The sequence below is a fragment of the Palaemon carinicauda genome, chromosome 3 (assembly GCF_036898095.1).
Source record: "Palaemon carinicauda isolate YSFRI2023 chromosome 3, ASM3689809v2, whole genome shotgun sequence".
NCBI lineage: Eukaryota > Metazoa > Arthropoda > Malacostraca > Decapoda > Palaemonidae > Palaemon > Palaemon carinicauda.
In genome coordinates this window covers 167,881,498-167,896,196 of record NC_090727.1, presented here as the reverse complement: position 1 = coordinate 167,896,196, position 14,699 = coordinate 167,881,498, and the positions used below count along the sequence as shown (strand labels likewise).

At 48.3% G+C, this 14,699-nt stretch overlaps 1 long non-coding RNA gene across 1 annotated transcript in view; it reads right to left on the bottom strand.

The window, feature by feature from the left end:
- Nucleotides 1–1,759: 1,759 nt before the first annotated feature.
- The window catches only part of LOC137638037 (uncharacterized), a 68,727-nt gene continuing 55,787 nt past the window's right edge, over nt 1,760–14,699 (bottom strand). The window contains exon 3 of the long non-coding RNA XR_011043846.1: nt 1,760–1,975. This is a non-coding gene — a long non-coding RNA (uncharacterized lncRNA). The remainder of the gene's footprint in view (nt 1,976–14,699) is intronic.

Below are 14,699 nucleotides of genomic sequence, written 5' to 3'. Positions count from 1 at the left end.
GCAGTCGTCGGAAGACTGCAGCGAGTCCGAACTGACCCAGTGGCTACAACTGGGCCGTTGGACTTGCGCGGAAGGGACCGACTTGCGCTTAATAAGCTGCGAGACCTTGGTCCTTGGTTTCTTACGAGAAACCTCTTCCGCAGACGAGAAATAAATGGGCTCTCTCGTCTTTGTGTGGGTGGGGCGATCTTGGGTAGATACGCCTGAAACCACGGAGGGAAACGTCTGTTCGTTGATCAAGGCCTGACGAACCCATAAGTCGTTCGACATTACTTCTCCCCTAGGCTTGGGAGCTTGCAAGAGGTCCCGGACTAGGTGAACGACAGGCACGAACAGACGAACCCTCGGACGCAACACTGTAACACTTTGCGCATATCACTTTATCACTTCGATTTTCTGTTTTGCACTTATTACACTGAAATCGAAAATTTTACTGATTTCTACCTGAAACACGCAATTCTACCCTTCATTAAAAGGTAGTAATTGCAAAATCAGTCGTATAATGCAGCTATTAATACTAGCAAAAAACAGAAAACATATATAAAGATAAAAAATTCAGTGGCTGGGAAAGAGACTAAACACTCGTTCAAATAAACTACGTTTACAATCTCTCACCGCACATAGCCTGGGGACAAGAATAAAACCCTAGAAACGTTTTACCTTCTTCCCCGTACAGCGACTAGGGAGGAGAGTAACACGAGAACAACGTTACCCGCTTGAACGGAACGTTTTCTCTCCTCTCTCTCCCTCCGTCTCTATCTCTCTCTCTCTTTCTCTCTTGATTTCGCACCTAAGAGAAGAGGCCAATTATATTTCGTCAAAAAAACATGTTATTTGACTAAAGGAAAAAACTGAAAGGTTTTTCAATTAAAAAGTTCCTTTGAAATAGAATTTAAAACATTTAAGCTAAGAAAGAATGAACAAAACGTCAGAATCGATTTACTCTTACTGCAAAGTGAAACCGTGATACACTCTCTCTCTATCGTAACGATAGAGCGCATGTTGAACGTCCTGAACGTCAACAACTGCGTAGTCTAAAAAACTAAACGTTAGTTCATCTTTGAAAACAGTACGAAGACTATCAAAGAAATTCTTTCATAAAACATTAAATTTTAAATTCTTTAAATACGATATAACGGGCTCAACGTTGATTAACTTCGGTTCCAAGTTAGGACCGCCTACTATCAGGAAAGGTCGCATATAAACAAAACATAAAAATTTATTTTTATATGTTTATAAATGGAAAGTTAATCGAAGAGGCCTAATAATGGCGGAGAGATATAAAATATATAGATCTATAACGTGTTAAGCAAAATTACTAAAAACCTAAACACACTTCCGTCTAAGGGAAGGGTCGGCCATTTAAAAGTGAAAGAGAGTCCATACTCTCTTTGTCACCATAATTAAATCTATCCAAAACGAGTTCAAGTTTTGAGATGAGATAAAACACCTGCATAGCGAAAGCTCAAAACTAGAATAGTGTACTTCACCAAATAGTTGTGAAAACAAATCCAGTTAGTAACAGCGTATTAGTAGGTCTTGCCGGTAGCCCGACAGAGAGAAAATTGGTTCTTTGTTTGCTTGGAGTACTAAGTACCTGCTCGACAGATGGCGCTGTTGATGTACACCCCCACCTGCATAGCGATCGCTGGCGTATTTTGACCGTAGGTTTTTCTGTCGAGCAACAGAGTTGCAGCTATATGATCACCGGCTAAGTTTAATATTGAAAATTAAAAAACACTTGAATAATAAAAATTTTAACTTATCTTTCAAATGATGTGAGTTGAATATTTCAACCACCATCCCTGTCTTCTGCTTTGATTTAGATAGGAATAATTTAATCTTGTGTCATTAGCATTCCTTCAGCTTCCATATCATTCCCATATTATCATGGGAATTGGGTTACCCACAAGAAAGTTTTTTGTTTACTGGCTTCAACTTTTGCAATTTCAATTGTGCAGGGAAATAAACGCACCTGAAAGAAAAGTAAAATATATTTACTACAAATGTTCTTCACCTTCAAGTTATAACCTGACTTGATAATTGATTTGATATATAAGAGTCACTTTTTAGGATTATCCATTGGAATAACTGACATATTCAATTTTATCTTTAGGGATAAGAAATCTATGAAGGAAAAACAGTGCTAATAACCAGAATACAAGTTCAGCTTGGATAATTATCTAAAAGTTGTAAGTAGTAGCAGCCAAGCATAATATGAGATTGGTGCTTTCATATTAATACTATTCAAGTAATGGTTTTATGAGTACTATTCTTGTAAGGTTGCATTGATAATATTTCATTTGAATTATTAAGACATGAAGAAGATTAAAATCTCACAATTATATACAGTAGATGAATATATAATTAAGTATACAGTAATTATATTTTTTGGTATAAAAGATATAAGGCATTATAATCTTTTCAAATACTTTAGCTACCTGAAAATATTTCAATTAACTCTGTTTTAGTACTCAGATACAAATCCTGTGAGTTTTAATTTTCTGGAGGATAGTATTAAGTCAATTATAGATAAATTAGGCCTCTCAGCTACTCTCAGACCTTGCCTAGTCCTCGCTACTGATGTGTTGTTTAATAATCATTTCATGGCACAGCCCAAAATGTAGAATTCTTTTCCACTGATATCTTCCAACACACACAAAATAAGTACTGTATTGGTATGATTTATTAATAGTGGGCAGATAACACATTGCTCAGGTCAGGGAGGTCATTCAGCCCTGAAATGAAGCTAGGAAAAATCTCCTCAGATACACTAAATGGTGAAAGTTGATAGATGTTGAACAGAAGGTTGCAAGAAAGGCAGTTGGAAGGAAGGCAAGATAGATGGATAAAAAGAGGATGTAGGTAAGAGCCACAGGGAAACTGTGAAACCCTTAATTCATACCTTTAATGCACTGCATAAACGCATTAATAGCAGTTTTTCTTAAACGGCAGAGACTGAATAAGACGAAACATTACTGTAAAAAAAAAAAAAAAAAGTGACAACAAAACTGATGCAGAAATATGTCACATAATCCATTCTGAATGGGAGGAAAAAAAAGGGAAGGTAATTCAAGCTCACTAACTATCCCTACCTCATGATACTGCTTTCTGTTTTTCTCAGGGTACCAGGAGTGAAGTTGGCAAAGATTATAAACTCATCTTTTTTATATAGACAAGTATAGCATCCAAAGGGTAAAAACAGACAGTTGTAATTCTACATCACATAGGAGTTTGGTACTCTGAGGCCACCTTCTCTAAACTACACAGCTTTGAAACATGACAAATTCAAAGATAATTTGTATTTTTCCTAACCATACAAACTTTAGCTATTTACATTGGGTTTACCTTTTAGCGTAGCTGAAATGGCGAGCCATTAGAATTTAACGAGGGTGTATTACCCCCGCGCTAGTTAGTGGGGGGTTAGGGGAGTGGTAGCTAGCTACCCCTCCCCCCCTCACACACCGGTGAAGCTCACTTTCACTTAGAGGTAGGACTTGCCTTGGGGGACAGGGCTGGCGGGCAAATATGTGTAAATAGCTAAGGTTTGTATGGTTAGGAAAAAAACAAATTATCTTCGAATTTGTCATTTGTTCCGTAACCGAAATACAAACCACGCTATTTACATTGGGTGACTTACCCCTTAGGTAGGGTGGAAAGTCCCCAGCCATACTGGCTTTGGCTTTACCCGGGGACTCAGAATCCGAGTGAGTCGCACTCGAGAAAAGGAGTCCCTGCACCTCACAAGTTCCTTGCTCCGCAAGGAACCGTGTGGCCTACATAGGCTTGTGTGTGAAGGAAGAAGTGTGACCCGTCCTAGGCAGTTGACCTGGAGTTCCAGAAGAAACTCTGGGTTAGGACGTTCCCAATACCACCTCGTCAGAGTATGGGGGACGCGACAGTATTGACTCAATACTCGGAACACAAGGAAGCATGGTTTACCTGCAGAGGTTCGAGGTCAGCTATGCAGAGACCAGGATGCTGCTTCCCCGTAGAGGGGATGATGAAGAAAGAAGTAAGGGCCAGACATACTTCTTTCGTTCATGCAGACTAAAACCTGATAACAATGCCCTCAACCTTCTGCTACCTGTCCAAAAAGGAGCCTGAGGTTAGACCAGCTGTTGTGTAGCCACCACAGAGCGATAGAAAACGTATCGAAACTCCTGTGGGTCACGCCCTGCAGGAAGCGGGCTGCGAAGGTCATTAGACGCTTCCAGACTCCAGCTTGTAGCACCTGCGTCACAGAGTAGTATTACTCGAAGGCGAAGGACGTTGCGATGTATCCGACATCGTGCTGTAGGGCGACGTGACGGGGGAGGATCTGGAGACAGGTCGAGATGAATGTCCTTGAGTCCGAGCTGAAGAGGTATACTGGTGACTCTCCCCCCGTGTCCTTCTTGTGCTCCCAAACCGGCTGCATATGAGGACAAACTGCAGCTGTTCCCAATGCTAACCTCTTGATTCCTTTACTGGCAAGAAGGAGAAGGTTTTGGGACAACAGATACAGAATGGTGACTCGAAATCTTGAAGGAATTGGACCGAAGGGCCAGGACCCCACGATTCCGAGTCTAGCCAACAACTCAGGAGCGAACCTGAATGTTGCCTTCCCCCATTCCTTAGAAAGGGCGGAGTCGTACGAGACCAAGAAGATTGCTTACACACTGGCCGCGGCCAGAGTGAGCAGGAGACCCAAGACGGAATACGATCAGAGGCCTGGCGTAAAGGGTCTTGAGAAGATCTCAAGGGACTAAAGAGTCCGAGCCATGCTCCAAGTTGGAGGTCTCACTCCGACTAGGGCAGGGACGTTCGCAGCTTCGCATGAGCGAGGAAAGGTCCAGCGGGAAGGAAAAAGTTATTCCTTTAAGCCTGAAGGTCAGGGAAAGGCTGAGTGACAGGCTTCATTGGCGAGAGCGGAAAGGAGTTTCCTCCCGCCAAAAGGCAATAAGATCGTTATTGCTGGAGAAGAGGCCCCAAGGGAAGAGGTATATCTCCCACGACACCAACCACCGAAGACTCTTCACTTCGCCTGGAAGACCCCTGCGGATGACTATCGCAGATGACGCGACCTTAGTCCCGCGACTGTAGCGGGTTGTCTCTTCTTGAGGAGGAGGCGTAGTGTCTCCAGGCATGAAGCCGAAGCGACGCCCTGGCTCGTGAAAGATGTTGCAGTGTGGTTATTTGAGTAGCCTGTGCCGTGGGAGAAGCTCTCCCGGGAGTTCCGTCAGGGGAAGCAGAGGGTCCGGAAACCGTTCTGCGCATAGTCCCAGTGGAGCTCTCAGGGCCATTGAAAGGTTGACAGACAACCTGGTCTTGTTGAGACCCATTCTCAACAGACAACAAAGGAGGGAAGACGCAGGCGTCGATGTTGTCCCACCATCACCGGAATGCATCTTGCCAGAGTCTCGGGGTCTGAGACTGGGGGGGAAGAACAGCGGAAGCTTGAGGTTCCAAGCTGTCGCGATCAGGTCCCCCAGACCAGGACTTGCTGGTTACTAAAGGCCAAAGACCCCCAGGTACACTCTCTCTACGAGGCTCTGCTCGGATAGTAGGAGAGAATATTCCTCTGCCTGGAATGAGAGAGCCGATGGTGGTATTGAAAGTATCTCAAATCATCTCGGTATCTCTACAGCAAGATGCGAAAGTGTGAAAATGCGTCCCCTACTGGTTAGAACACGCCAGAACCATGAAGTCGACGCGCACGGAGCGACTCGGCAGGAGCTGTAGGATCTGTAGAGGGGCCAGACTACGGCCCCTAAGCCTGCCTGAATGATGGAGAGGTATCCTTCAGGTCCTGACCATAGGCCTGGACCGGAACATGGCCCGCCCCCTTTTCTTTGACGAGTCCGGGAACAGCATAAAAAATGTGGGGAAAGGACGAGAATATCCACTCACATCAAGAGGTTCCATAGGTCAACACCCATTGCAGGTCTAATCGTTCCGCTGGTCCCATAGGGGCCAGAGAGTCCGGTTAATCGTTGCTATGAAACCACCGGAACTTGGACCGCCCCACATGGAACTTATCCTGAGGCGACCGTTCGGAACTATAGACGGGTCAATGAGGAAAAGAGAACCAGGAAATGTTCCAAGGTAGGGCTGAAAGCTCTGCTTGACTGAGAACAGGTACTGCGACTCTCCTCAGCCTTGCCACAGACAACTGAAGGGAAGGCTCGGAGGAGGTGGCAACAGAATCTGGCGTCCCCAGGTGGTCACCCATCCAAGTACCGACCAGAATCGACGTTGCTTAACCTCGCTGGACGGACGAGAAGCGGGGTCTCCAACGTGGTAAGGCCGTTGACTCAATATCATGGCTAGATACTCCAGATGTTGAGACAGAAGAAGAGAAGGCTCCTAGCAAAATACCATGAACCCTCACTCATGGTAAGCATCCGGAAGCTTGTCCCGGCGCTGAAGAAGGTCGAACCCGACCTACCGGAGTTGACCAGACCTCCAAAAGGTGAAGGAGGCGGAAGCCGGCACCTGAGCGGCCATGAGGAAAGCAGGGAGAGTTCTCTGGGGAAAAAAATCTGCGATGCCACGGCGGGATCGCCACACTGCACCTAAAGCAGGAATACCTGCAGTCTAGGCTGAATTCCACAAGCTTCCTGGAAGATGGATGGAATGGAACTGAAAATACCCGTCCTTCCGATCCAGGGCCTAAGGAGTCCTGTCGCCTTGTTACCAGTTTGATCGATTCTGCTGTTCCACGCTGGACGAAGTTTGTTCGACAAACTTGATCAGGGCTGAGAGGTCGACTAAGGAACTCCCGTTTCAGATACTTCCTTACAAGAAAGGATCGACTGAAGAAGCCGGGGGTGAAGCCGTCGATGATCCTATGGAGGACCTTCTCCTAAGGCATGGATCATTTTGCCCAAACGGGCAAACTCTTGCCGACCCTATGGCATACAGGTTCAGAGACACTGAATTCGCTGACAGAGACGGCAGGCGCGATATCCTTGGCTGATCACAGAGATCGTGCAGGAATGGGCATCGGGAAGCTGTCATCCGGATGAGTAACCTTAGGCATCCTCCCAGCGTGAAACCTGCAAGGGGGGGGAGGTGCCAATCCTAGAGTTCGTGAACTCTACCGTTCCCTCTAGGACTATGCCCCCCCCGGGAGAGCCTCCCGTGCCATCTGTTCCTGACAAGAGGGAACTGCAATTGGACAACTTGTCTCAGTTGTCGTAGCCGGTCCGATAACTTAGGCCGACACGGCTGAAAGAAAGAGGCGCTGGAACCCTGCAGGGTCTGGAAAAAAGCGCCTTAGAGGAGTGAAAACGGAAGTCGACTTCCTCCGCACAGCCGCTGTCTATGTCTCTGTCCTTGGGCACAAACAAACTCTTCTCAAGGATGGAAGGGTGTCTGAAGTTGTCGACATCCAAGGATGAGACACCCGAAAGGAAGCCCTCGGTCATTGCGTCCAGATGGTCCAACATCGAGCTTGCCCGCAAGTTCGATACTTGACGACGAAACGCCAAAGTGCTTGAGCCCGAGAGGAGGAAAGTACCCATGACCTTCCTGTAGCTTCCTTGAACCAAACCTTGGGTCGTAACCGAGGAGGGAAAGGACCTGGTAAGCCCCTTTCACGAGATGGAGAAGAGGAAGGGGTAAACAGTCACCCCTTGGCCGATGGAGAAATCTCGAATGGAAAGCCCCCCCCGCCAAAAACCCTTCCAGGGAATGACGGGGAAGGGCCAACCCAGGTTCTGGAAAGAAGAATGTTGCTCAGAACTCCCTGAATATTCTTCTTATTCTTGCATGTGCCATGCTCTGCGTTTACGGGTGAGGCCGTGTTCTGGAAATACGCTCCAGAAAACTCGCTAGGCTGGTCATGCTACGAAAACCCCAATGGGAATCGCGGTCGCAATCGCCCTGGAGCTCGCGCCATGGTAAATCAATGATTTGCGAGTGGGCGAATGTGGAAGCACCCATGCGCAGGCACGCAGGAACGCAAACGAAGGTGAGCGAAGGAGCGCAGAAGGAGGGCGAGCGTGGTAGGAAGGGCGAGCGATAACCCATAGGCGAGCAATGGATACTACAAGAATTAAGCCGACGTTCGTGCGAAGAAACCCCGTCGGCTCGCGCGACGGAACCCCGTCAGTTCGCGAAAACCGTTGGTTCGCGCACGGGCGAACATTGGAGAGCATGTGCGCGGTCGCGCATGAGCGTAGGTGTGCAGGCACATGGGCGTGCGGTCGCGCGGGTACGTGGGCGTGTGGCCGCGCAGGCACATGGGCGCGCGGGTGAGCACAGGTGGTCGGGAGACCAGTGACGCGTAGGTGGGCGATGACGCGTTGATGAGCGATGGCGCGTTCTGGCGAGCGATAGCCCGTAGAAGAGTGAAGGCGTGTCGGCAAGCGATGGCGCGTCGGCGAGCTGTGGTGCGTTAACAAATTGCTAGCGCGCAGGTGAAGAATCGCGCGGGCGCGTAGGCGATTGCCAATGCAAGAGAGACTAGTGATGGTTAGCGCATCGCGCTAACAGAAGGCGCGTAGGTGTATCAGGAAGGTGAGCGCTGAAGCAAACTGTTAATCAGGCGATCCTAAACGGTCAGAAAACCGTTGGCGCCCATTGGTGCGTGGCAAAGAAGGGCGCGCAGATGTGCGCTGGCGATTGAAGAAAGCTGGTGCACAGAAGGACAGAAGTAAAGGTGAGCGCTGGCGAGCAGGAGGAAGATCTACGGCAAGACTCAGCTACCGGAGATCGTGGTCCACAGCAGGCGAGCGCTAGATCGCTACTGATGGTGGTCAGGGGAACTGACACTCGTGGCAGATCGATGGCGATCGTTGACGCGCAGGAGATCGCTGACGAGCAGGTGAACGTTGACGCGTCTAAGGTCGCTAGCGAGCTGGTGATCGCTGGCGAGCAGAAGGCAACGCGTGGAAGCCTGCGCGTAGAAGAAGAGTCCTTGACCCAGACCTGAACCGAAGTTCTAGATCGCATGCACAGGGCGCGTAACAGGAACAGCAGAGATGATCATCATGAGAGCGCTGAGGAACAGGAGAACGCTGACGAACAGGAGAGCGCTGGCGAACAGGAGAGCACTATCAATCAGGAAATCGCTGATGAGCAGGAGAGCGCCTGTGCGCTAACACTGAGCAGGAGCAGGAGAGAACACAGCAGATGGACGCGCAGGGGAACTCTAACACGCAAGGGAAGAACCCCCGTGGGAGGCAACCCTCTGCCCCGAAGGGATCGTTGTCCGTCGAGAGACTGATGTCCGTCGGAAGACCGTTGTCTGTCCGCCGGAAGACTCCGTCGGGAAGACCGTTGTCCGTCGGGAAGACCGTAGCCCGTCGGAAGACGAGGTCAGACTGCTGTCCATCTGCACCAGGGGCGGAAGATCAAGAAGGAGTTGTAGGCTGCATACGGAGATTCAAAAAGGCGCCTCTTAGTACCCTTATAGGGAGATGAGAGGCCCTTACGACGAGGCGGACGGTGAGCCTTACGGCGAAGGAGGCCAACAGCAACAGCAGCAGAAGAATCATCCGAAGAGGAGTCTCTATAAGTGTACTCTCTCGCGAACGAAGAGAAACACTTCGTAGAAGAGACTGGTCAGCCAGTGACCTAAAAGGAGCAATCCTCCGAAGAGGAGCTCCTGCAGTTGCCCAGCCCCTTGAGCGAAACTGCAGGTGCGACTGCTCAGCACCAAGAGCATAGTCGCACAAAAAAAAGGCAAGAGAAGAATCCCCCAAAAGGGGAAAAACTCAAGCTTGGACAGGAAAAACTTCTCTCGGAAGGAAAGTTACCCACCCAAGGAGGCAAGCCTCCTGAGAGTTCTAAAATGAACTGGAGAGCTGTCAATCGTCACGGGAGTACTTCCAGTAGAAGGAGAAAATCCAAAGGGGAGGCAGCAACCGCCGAATCCCCAGGCCTCAACAAGACAGCTCACACCGTTGCCATATTACAGAAACGAACTAGATCGGTAACTGTAAAAAAAAATAAAACAAAAATCATTAGTACACATTCAGTCCCCGGGAAGGCTCCGAAGAGGAATCCCGAGGGAAAGGAAAACAAGAATTACACAACAGACACGTGCCCTCACAACCACTTACACTCACGTAAGGAGAGCTGTAACCAAAACAGAATTATAACAATTATAATTATGCAACTATGTAATTATGTAATTTAAAAATGAATGAACACTAAAGAAAGAACAAAAACCCCGAAAGGAATCGTTCTACAAAGCTAAAATTAACAAATACAATTAGATTCATAAACTAATTGAGACAAAACGTACGGCGTAGCAACCCCCCCACATGGGAAGGAAGCTACAAAAAGGCGTAGTAAACGTAGTAAAAGGGTGAACGACCTCAAGAGAGAGAGAGAGAAAGACCGAAGTCAAACTCGATCGCAACCCATAACATTACACCGTGGTGGCCTAAACTGCCGAGGGCTCCACGGAGATATCGTACACTACACACACAACTCTGAAAAGGAAACTTACTGATTTCTATACTCAAATATATATATAAACATGAAAAAATGTTTACATATATATTGAGTAAAAGTAAGTGATTAAGTAAAGACAAAACAAACAATGGCTGCCAAGCGAGGACAAAGACAGAGATGTCTGTCCCAGTCCGAGCCAAAAGTGAAAGTGAGCTTCACCGGTGTGTGAGGAGGGGGGGGGGGGGTTTAGCTAGCTACCCCCCCCCCCCCCCCCCGCTAATTAGCACGGGGGTAATACACCCTCGTTAAATTCTAATGGCTCGCCATTTCAGCTACGCTAAAAGGTAAACCCAATGTAAATAGCGTGGTTTGTATTTCGGTTACGGAACAAAGTTTGTTTTGTAAATTGAATTTAAGCTATAATAATGGACAGCTTTTCAAATTCCAACTATCAATGGGTTGTTGACTGATTAATGATGACTGAATAACCCAAAATAAACCTATTCCTTTTGACGTCTCTCGAAAGCATACAGAATATCTAAACATGAATAGAACAGAAAGTCCCAAAATTTCCCTTTCATAACTTAGTTATGTTCTGTGGAAAATATCTCATCCATAATTCAATCTTTCCCTGCGTACAAACACTGGATTGTTTAACAAATATTATGTAGCAGCAACTAGCAACCACTGAATAAAATGTTGGATTCTTATATCAATGAGCCCGTCTTCACAGAAATAGAACTACAAAACAATACTATATGTGTACCAAAATATTCTATTTTCAATACTGATCTGGACAGTCACCAAAAGTCTAATTTTTCATTTATCCAAATTCAATTTTCAAGGTTCTTTTAATTCTTTGCAATAAATCAATATGTGATGAAAAAAAGGACAGTAATCTCAATATTCTTCGACAAAATTCAAAGATAGAGTTCAGAAAAAATGAACAATGAGTAATCTAACAAAGATCGCTCAATAACTACAATAATGCTTCCAAATATTATTCACTGTGGAGTTAGATATCAATAGTCAATTCAATTTCAAAAGTGATTTTGGGGTGAGATAACGATCAGGCATAAATGACATAAATCTGGTAGGTTTGATGATTTGATATCATCATGGCACTCGTACTTCAGAATAAGGAACACATTACCTTCAGCATACATTTAAAAACTTTAGACAATATGGAAATTATGTAAATATGACAAATTCGTAGATAATTTGTATTTTTCCTAACTATACAAACCTTAGCTATTTACATGGGGTGATTACTTTGACACAGCCGATGACGAGCCATAGAGTTTTAACGAGGGTTTCCTACCCCACCGCTAGTTAGCGGGGGGGTAGGGGGGGGGGGGGGGTAGGGAGGGGTAGCTAGCTACCCCTCCCCCTCACACACACCGGAGAATACTCCACTTTAGTTAGAGGTAGGACTTATCTTGGGGTACAGGGCTGGCGGGCACATAACTGTAAATAGCTAAGGTTTGTATAGTTAGAAAAAATACAAATTATCTACGAATTTGTCATTTGTTCCGTAACTGAAATACAAACCACGCTATTTACATGGGGTGATTTAACCCTTAGGAAGGGTGGTAAGTCCCAGCCATACTGGCTTTGGCTTGCCCGGGGATTCCAAATTCGAACGATCAAGTACTCTGACAATAGGGAATCCCTGCTCCTCGCTGGCGGTTGTGAAACTGCCACGGCCTACGTAAGGTGTGTGCGAAGGTGAAAAGTGACTTGTCCCAGGCAGTTGCCCTGGAGTCCCTCAGAAGGGAATACAGGCTAGGACTCTCCCAATACCACCTCGTCAGGGTATGGGGACATGACAGTATTACACCTAATACTAGGAACACAAGGAAGCATGGTCTACCTGCAGTGGTTTGAGGTCAGCTGTGCAGAGAACCCAGGATGCTGCTTTCTCCGTGGGAGGAGAGGATGAAGAAAAGGATAAGGGCTAGACAGATCTTTTCATTCATGCAGACTAACACCAGGTAACAATGCCCTCAACCTTCTGCTACTTGTCCATCAAGGAGCCTGAGGTTTAGACCAGCTGTTGTGAAGCCTCCACAGGGCCAATAGGAACGTATCGAGCCTCCTGTGGGTCATGTCTTGCAGGTAAGGGGCTGAGAAGAAGGTCTGATGCTTCAACATCCCCGCTTGTAGGACCTGCGTCACTGAAAGATGCTCCATGAAGGGCAGGGACGTATCTAAGCCCCTGACATCATGGGCTCTAGGGCGGTGCGACGAAGAAGGGTCAGGATTCAAGGCAGGGTGTAGCACCCTGCGAATCCAGGCCGAGATGGTACTCCTGGAGACCCTTCTCCTCGTTACCCAGGATCCACGAACGAGATTGGACCTGGAGACGAACTGCAGCTGTTCTCTGAAGACACCAGCTCGGACCCCCTACCGGCAAGGTAGGAGATGGACGGAGTCATCTGCTATAGGACGGAGACTCGAACCCTGGAAGGAGTCGAAGCGGGTCCGGCACTCCCGGATTCTGAGTCTCGGCAACAAACCTCAGGGACGAACCTGAATGTTGCCTCCCCCTAACCCCCTGAATGGGCGAAGTTGTAAGAGAGACCATGTGACTCGCTTGGCTGAAGATAGACTAGCAGGAACACTGTCTACCCAGAAAGGTGGTGGGCTGGGGACTTCCGTAGTGGTTCATCAGGGGGCCTCTTTAGAGACTCGAGGACTCGAACCACGTCCCAAGGAGGAGGTCTCACCTTCGACTGAGGGCAGGAGAGGACAAGGCTTCGCATGTGAAGGAAGAGTTCCAGCGGGGGGAGAAATGTTTGTCCCTAGAGCCAGGAGGCAAAGCTTAAGGCTGAGGGATAGCCTACGTCGAAACTGAAAGGCACACTTATCCCGCAATCCCACTAGGGGCTCCGCTATTGCTGGAAGCGGCAACGTGTGGAGGGATGCCCTCTCCCCGACACCGGTCACAGAAACTCGCCCTATCGCCTAGGAGACAACTGCGGAAGACTTGCGCAGGTGTCCAGGCCTCCTTTTCGCCACTTGTTGCGAAAATCCTCTCTCTTTGAGGAGATGTTGGATAGACTCCCGGCGGGAAGAGGAGCAAGCTACGGAGGCAACACATCGATGGTGTCCCACCGTTGCTGGAAGGCCTCCTACCAGAGGGCCTTGGGATCCATGACTGGGGAGCAGTACAGCTGGAGCTTGCAGCTCAGTGCTGTAGCGAACCGGTCCACCGAGGGAGCCCCACCGAGGCAGGACTTGTAGGCTACTTGAGGATCCAAAGACCACTCGGAATGTGGTGTCCGTGACACACTGCTCAGACTGTCGGCGAGCCCATTCCTTTGCTTGGAATCAAGCGAGCTGCCAAGGAGACCGAGGGGGACTTGGAACATCCCGGTATCTCTACCGCAGGATGGTATGGTTGTACTGAAAAGTACCTCCTTGTCTGGGCCAGAAAACCATCACTGTGGCATTGTTGATCCTCATAACCACAAAGTAGTCCGCCAGGCTAGGTGGAGCCACTGAAGAGCCAGAAACACGGTTTCCGTCTCTAGTAGGACTAGAAAAGGTTCTTCCTGGTTCTGACCCCGGCCTGAGGACCCGTGGATCAGAACGTGGGCCCCCCCCCTTTTCTTTGACGCGTCCGAAAACAGCATCAAGTTAGGGGGAAGGACGAGAAGGACCACTCCCTCTTGTAGGCCCTCGTCAGCTTCCCACCCCTATGGGTTCGTCTGTACCGGTTGTCCCCTAGGGGTCTCGGCGTCTGGGGAGACGTGCCCCAAATCCCCTGCGCCCCGAGTTGCCACTGGAGAGAACTCAACCTGGGGCAACTGTGGAAACCAGACGGGCCAGGGAGGAGAGACGTAACAACCTTGGGTTGGAGGGTCTTCTCGTGTGAGAAAAGGTCTCGCGACCTTCCTCTGCCTTGGTACCCTGACGCCTGAAGGGAAGGCTACGAGAGATAGGAGCCTAAGACCAGGCTCGGTATACCAGACTCTGAGAGGGCTGCGGGGAGGACTCCTCGAGGACCACCATAATCTTTAGAACTTGGTAAAGTCCGAGGAGCTTGTCCCGATGACGAAGAAGGGAAGCCTTCGAGTCTGCCAGGATCGGACAGCCACCCAGGAAACGGAGTGGCCGGATGCCGATGCTGAGAGCACGTGAAGAGATCCGAGAGGAAGTATTGGAGAACTGTTGAGGTGCCGTGGAGAGGCCGAAGCACAGCCCTTGAACTGGTATGCCCGCCTTCCAGGCGGACTCCAAAGTACTTCCTTGAAGATGGGTGAACCAGGACCGGAAGTACGAGTCCTACCGGACCAGTGTACCCA